The 7,238-nt window shown below is 46.1% G+C and overlaps 1 non-coding gene across 1 annotated transcript; it reads right to left on the bottom strand.

The window, feature by feature from the left end:
- Nucleotides 1-7,026: 7,026 nt before the first annotated feature.
- Nucleotides 7,027-7,133, bottom strand: LOC121006669. Its single transcript, XR_005780353.1, has one exon. It is a non-coding gene; the product is annotated as a U6 spliceosomal RNA (small nuclear RNA).
- Nucleotides 7,134-7,238: the final 105 nt, after the last annotated feature.

Genomic DNA, 7,238 nt, shown 5'->3' with positions numbered 1-7,238 from the left:
CCCACTCGTCGCTTGTGAAGAGCGGAAGCTGACTGGAAAGGCGACGACCATGTTGCAGCTGGTATTCCACTACTGCCCTCTGCTGCTCACAAAGCCCGGCCAACATGTGGAACGTGGAGTTCCAGCGCATGCTCACGTTGCACAACAGTCGGTGAGCTGGCAATTGCAAGCGCTGCTGCAGCGTTGCCAGGCCGGCAGAAGCTGTTGATGACTTGCGGAAATGGGCACACACGCGGCGCACCTTCACCAGTAGCTCAGAAAAATTGGGGTAGGTTTTGAGAAACCGCTGAACACGTGGGCTAGGCATGGTATGTGTGTGAGCTTACCGAGCTCCAAAGCCGCCACCAAGTTACGGCCGTTATTAGACACAACCATGCCTGGTTCTAGGTTGAGTCGCGAGAGCCACAGATCAGTCTGGTCTCTTATCCTCTGCCACAGCTCTGCGGCGGTGTGCTGTTTGTCACCTAAGCAGATCAGTTTAAGCACGGCCTGTTGCCGCTTCCCCACTGCAGTCCTACACTGCTTCCAGCTACCGACTGATCGCTGACTGATATCTGACTGGTGCTGCAAGATGAGAATTCAGAGGTGGAAGTGGACGAGGAGGAGGAGAAGGGGGTGGGGGTGTTACAGCCACTAACGTAGGTGGTGGCGGAAACCCTGATGGAAGTAAGGCCCGCAATCCTTGGCGTCGGTAGCACCTGTGCCATCCCAGGACACGACTCGCTCCCGGCCTCCACAACGTTCACCCAGTGTGCCGTCAGGGAAATGTAGCGTCCCTGGCCAAAAGCGCTTGTCTATGTGTCAGTCGTTAAGTGGACCTTCACAATAACTGCGTTGGTCAGGGCATGGGTGATGTTATGGGACACATGCTGGTGTAAGGCTGGGACTTCACACCATGAAAAATATTGGCGGCTGGGGACAGAGTACCGCGGGACAGCCGAAGCCATCAGGCTGCGGAAAGAACTCAGTGTCCACAAGCCTAAATGGCAACATTTCCAGGGCCAGCAATTTGGAAAGGTGCGCATTTAGTGCTATGATCTGTGGGTGGGTTGCTGGGTATTTGCGCTTTCGTTCAAAGGCCTGGGGTATACATCTGTACACTGCGCTGGGACACAGAAGTGGATGTGCTAGCTGATGGTGTTCGCGAAGGTCCAGGTGCAGGGCGGTAGGCATCCGGGCCTGCGTCTTGGACAGGGGATTGGCCAGCACATAACACAATGGAAGAGGAGGCAGTGGTGTGACCCGCAGACATTGGTTGTGGACCCAGGCGTTCGGCCCACCTATTAGGATGCTTTGATTCCATGTGGTGGATCATGCTGGTGGTGAGGTTGCTAGTGTTCATGCCCCTGCTCATTTTGGTACGGCACAGGTTGCAAATGACAATTCTTTTATCGTCCGCACTTTCCTTAAAAAAGCGCCAGACACCCAAAAACAGCTTTTCTTACGAAAGAAAGCAGGAGGGCTGGGACTACCTTGCATCAGTGACTATCATAGAGCCATAAGCCTGTCACTTGCTAGGGAATGGTGGGACAAAGATTGTAATAAAGCTTGGCACCAAATTGAATCCCACTCAATTAAAGAGGATTCCTTAAGGGACTTATTGATTGGCATATTATGGAGCGGGAAAGTTCCTGACATTTCCCTGCGGACCGTAAAGCATGTAGGGAAGCTTTGGTTGCAATTTCACAATACATACGCAAACTCTACCGACACCTTGTTCTCCCATTTAGATATTTGCTCCCTGGAATGGATCTTGAGAGACATCAGTCTTCAGTGTTGGCGGGATCAGGGGATCGAGAAGGTCTCTCAGCTTGTTTGCTCAGAGGGAGTCCTTCAGTTCACCACTGCCCAACAGATGTTCCAGCTTCCAACTAGTGAAATATTCAACTATCTTAGGGTTAAGCATTTACTGACATCTATTACTAGGCCCCCTCATATACATACAGAGATCCTTCAACTTTACTGTTCCTGGAACTTGTTGAAAAAAGGAGCGACAGGACGTATATATGATTATATTGGTGATAAATATAAATTTGTCAAATCCAAAACAATCCAGAAATGGGAAAGGGAGTTGAATAACACATTTTCTGAGGTTAAATTGTCCTCCGCAATAGGTTTTTTAGCCTCTAACTTTAAATGTGTCACACATTATGAGGCTGGTGTTAAGACGCTTTTAAACTGGTACTTTACGCCCAAAAGATTACACATCATTTACCCCACATCCTCTCCCTTATGTTGGAGGGAATGTGGAAACATGGGATCCTTGCTCCATGTTTTGTGGGCATGCCCAGTTGTCACTAGCTTCTGGAGGCAAGTGTTTACTTTGCTGCGGGAACTGTCTGGTCAAGACATCCATCCCTCTCCCGGAATCGCTCTTTTATTTCTTGGCATAGAGCGTTTACATCCATCGTATAGACCCATGGTGGGGCATGTCTTACTGAGCGCCAAACTAGTCATAACCCGCCACTGGAAAAAAGTGACTCCACCAGATTTCTCAGAAGTGGTAGCTGAACTGAATAACACATGTCGTTATGAGAGGATGATTCCGTCCTCAATGCTCTCCCCTGTGAAATATAGACGTATATGGAACCCCTGGATGGCTCACCCGAAGTTCTCCCAGTAAATGGCCCTTACAGCTCTGGCCCATTATGAAAAGTAGTGGTCAAATATACCCTTTTTAAGTCCTCATTCTATAGGTCCCTCTTGTAGCTAAGCATCCTGATTGGACAGACCTGTGTTCAAAATTTGTTACCTATGGTTTTTGTGTTTAATTGAAGATCCTTAATACCTAATAAAGCAGAAAAAATATTTCACTCTGATCATAACTGGTAAAGCTGTTAATACTCTAGGCAGTATAAGGATTAACCAAGATAATAAATCTGACGCGAATACGGCTTACTGTATGGGTAATATGTTGCTAAAATTACCAGTTCCGGTCCTAATCCGCGATGTACCTATGTCACTGTTAAACCATGTCTTCAATAGTAATGAAAGATTATTATTAATGGAACTACACCTATTATCGGTGGCTGCGTCCACCCCAAACTGTTTATGTAATGTCATGCCTTGCTGATCTTTAAACAAAAAATTTTCAATAAAAATGTTGAACTCTAAAAAAGCGCCAGACTGCGGAACACCTACCCCTTGGCAGGGGAGATTGCCGCAAGGGAGTTCTCTGGGGAACAGTTGTGGGCCTGTTTGGTGTGGCCCGCCTTCTCCCTTTTGCCACCCCACTGTCTCTTCCAGTCTGTTGTGGTGCTGCGGATCCCTCCCCCTCTGTACTGCTGTCCTCGCTCAGCTTGCCACCTTCCCAGCTTAGGTCAGTGACTTCATCGTCCAGCACCTCCTCTTCCACTTCCTCACTCTGGTCATCCTCCTGACTTGTTGACCTAACAACAACCTCAGTTATTGACAACTGTGTCTCATCCTCAACCTCTTGAGACACTAATTGCGGTTGACTTATTGGCAACTGTGTCTCATCCTCATCATCCACCTCGTGAAACACTAATTGCCGTTCCCCACTGTCATCTTCTTCTGACTGTGGATGCTCCAGAGTTTGGGAATCAGGGCACAAGATCTCCTCATGTCCCTCTTCAAGCGGGCTTAGCGAGAGACCCAAATTAAGGAATGGCGATGAAAATAGCTCCTCGAAATATCCGAGTGTGGGATCACTTGTTTGCCAAGACTCTCCATGGTGGGTGGAAGAAGTATCAGGGTGAGGATTCTGTTAACCAGACTCTTGGCTACTGAGACTGGACTTTGTGGAAGACAGGGTGGTGCTTAACCGACTGGAAGCATTATCTGCTTCAATCCAACTCACCACCTGGTTGCACTGGTGTTACTTCGAAAATGGTGTCATGCACCGCCCTGCAAACTGGGACATGAAGCTAGGTCGTTTCACAAGCTAATCAGAGCAAAGAACTTGGTATAATCTATTCCAGTGCTCCCTGATGACACGTCAGAGACTGTATGGACTAATGTGTCCTCAGACAGGTTGACCAGCAGTCACTAGAACTTGTCATAAATGGCTATCCAGTGGGGCCTGCCCCTCAGGTCCTTCATGTACACCTACAACCTGTGTAAACCCACTACTGCCCTAGGTGCCCATTTATGGAGGAAACATCTTTTTACCTGTTTTAGGAGTGCATAGTTCGATGCCCTATAGACTATTTACTATACCGTTGGGGCAATCTAGGTGGCCTGGCGCCTTATAAACTGTTTTAAGGATGCTATCTGGCTAGCCAGGAATCGTCTCATTTTGAAGATGGAGAGCAGGTTTGTCCTGGACTGCTGTAGGCTTATCACACAGCCTGCTTAGAGACTATTCCATCTTGGACAGCCTGGATGTTGCTGAAGAAGAAGACTTACCCCCTCTCCTTCCCCTCTCCCCCCGTCCTCAATAAAGCTTTGGGTATGTGACTTCCTGTCCCAACCCCTTCTCTCCACACCCCAATCCCCTATCAATGGTCTGTATCACTTTGTTGTTGGATTGTGTTTATTTTTGAGTGATGTTACTGTAGCACACGGTGTGATGTATAGCGTAGGTCAGCCTGCAATGCATATTGTGCTGTCGTGCTAAGTATGGCGAATGTGTTTTTTTTATTAGGTGCGGCTTCTTGGCCCGTACTGCGTCACAGTACTTCGTATTCATACAACGACTGATTCTAAAGTATTTTCAGTCAAAAACCTGTGTGCTTACTTTGTGTTCCCATAATGTACAGTATATTGTTATTACAAAACATATGTTTTTTTGTTTTTTTTGCCTGTAAGCCTACTCTGGGTTACAAAATGTATTTTGTTCTTTTTGCATTCCCTGTCCGCTACTTTGTGTTTACTAAATATATTCTGTGTTTTTACTTTACCTGTAAGCTTACTTTGTGTTCACAAATTGCACCCGTGTTACAAAATGTACGGCATTATATAATCATTTCGGTACGCAGTACGGAGGATTTCACGAGATACAAGTCATTACAGTCATTATTATATTCAGCGACGCCTTTATGAGATGTTTTTTCTTTTCTCATGCATTGTAATTGATTTAATTATATGTATCCTTTCAGCTAATGGAAATTTTTTTGGCTGCCCATGCAATATATACGGCCAGGCCCATCTCTCCTCATAGCAAGTGCGTGGTCTGACTGTACGCCACTGAAAAAAAGAGTTCACTGGGTGCCAGCTTGATATAGGAAAGATACACTGAAGTAATGACCACATGTTTTCAGACCAAACCGGTCTCTTTATCAGGTCTCCGGTGAATACGTTTAAAGGGGTTTTCCACCCGGGACCCCCTGTCCATCAGCTGTTTGAGAAGGCACTGGTGCTTGCAGTAGTGTTGTGACCTTATCTCAGCTAACCAAGCACAGCGCCATCCATTGTATAGTGGTCGTGCTTGGTATCACAGCTTATTCCCATTCACTTCAAAGGGGCTGAGCTGCACCACAGCCAAGTGACCGAGGAATGTGACATCACGTGGCATAGAAAAAGCTGGAGAAGGCTGTGGTGCTACTGCGAGCGCCGCTGCCTCCTGAAACAGATGATCGGTCGGGGTGTTGGGAGTCGGAACCCCACTGACCAGATACTGATGACCTATGCAGAGGATAGGAAAACCCCTTAATGCATAATGCTGTCCACGTATGGCATTAAGAGCTGAGAATTGTATAGAGTGGGACGCTGCTCTGAGTTCACTCGATACGTGGCGGGTACTGGCTGTATAGCAGAGCAGGCACCTGGCCGCAATGACTGGGAACGGCGATCACGATGCCGCATCTGTAAGGTTAGGCAGTGGGATGCGGCTCCTTCTGGCTACAAATTGGGCCCCCACAGTGAAATAGCGTGGCTCCGATCGGTTTCCCATGACAGCCTCGATACTGCCACGGTAAGCTTCCTGCTAAGCTGTGCACGAGGCACAGCTCTGCAGGGTGCGCATTAGAATGCTATTCACCCTAATATTTCTCTATTAGGGTGAATGAGACGAGAGATTAAAAGATCCCAGATTCTATCCCCCTAAGGGGGCTAAGAGTTTTTGTGAAAAAAGTTAAAAAAACATAGAAATATAAAATTTTTAATTAGCCCCATTTTACTAATTTTACATATAACAAAAAAATATACAATAAAAAATAAACATATCAATTATGTCTGAACTATAAAAAAATATTTTTTTAAATGTCCTGCCTGGTGAATGCCATAATGGAGAAAATAATAAAAATACGTAATTTGCCATTTTTTTGTCACAAAAAAGTTGAATAAGTCTACATGCACACGAACGTATTTTGTTTCCGTGTCCGTTCCATTTTTTTTGCGGATAGCATGCGGACCCATTTATTTCAATGGGTCCGCAAAAAATGCGGACAGCACATCGTGTGCTGTCCGCATCAGTATGTCCGTTCCGTAGCCCCGCACAAAAAAATAGAATATGTCCTATTCTTGTCCGTTTTAGACATTGTTGCAATGGATCTGCAAAAAAACCGGATGGCATCCGGATGTCACCCGTCTTTTTTTGCGGATCCGCAATTTGCGGACCGCAAAACACATGCAGTCGTGTGCATGTAGCCTAAGGCCTCATGCACACGACCGTTGTTTTGGTCCGCATCTGAGCCACAGTTTTTGCGGCTTGGATGCGGACCCATTAACTTCAATGGGGCTGCAAAAGATGCGAACAGCACACCGTGTGCTGTCCGCATCAGTATGTCCGTTCCGTAGCCCCGCACAAAAACATAGAATATGTCCTATTCTTGTCCATTTTAGACATTGTTGCAATGGATCTGCAAAAAAAAAAACGGATGGCATATGGATGTCATCCTTCTTTTTTTGCGGATCCGCAATTTGCGGACCGCAAAACACATACGGTCGTGTGCATGTAGCCTAAGGCCTCATGTACATGACCGTTGGTAAATTAAATGGTGCCATTAAAAAATGCATTTTGTCGCACACAAAAACCAACGCTCATGGCTATGTGAATGGAAAAATAAAAATGTTATGCCTGTTGGAATTTGGGATCAAAAAATGTAAATGAGGTTAAAGATGGTGCAAAATATGGAACGCTTCACGAATTTGCGTGTCATCCTTGCGCAGGGGCCATGCTAATCTTCTCTGTATCGTTCCAATTTTAGTATATGTGCTGCCGAAGCGAGCACGACACTTTGGCCTCCCTCACTGGTATATATAGTTCTGAAAAATCAAGACTTTTACATTAGGGAGAGATTTTTTTTTTGGCTAGTCATCAAAATAGTATAATTCTA

This window comes from Bufo bufo, chromosome 6 (assembly GCF_905171765.1).
Source record: "Bufo bufo chromosome 6, aBufBuf1.1, whole genome shotgun sequence".
NCBI classification, from domain to species: domain Eukaryota; kingdom Metazoa; phylum Chordata; class Amphibia; order Anura; family Bufonidae; genus Bufo; species Bufo bufo.
The sequence above is the reverse complement of the archived record's forward strand: the minus strand, read 5'-3'. Positions and strand labels throughout refer to the sequence as shown.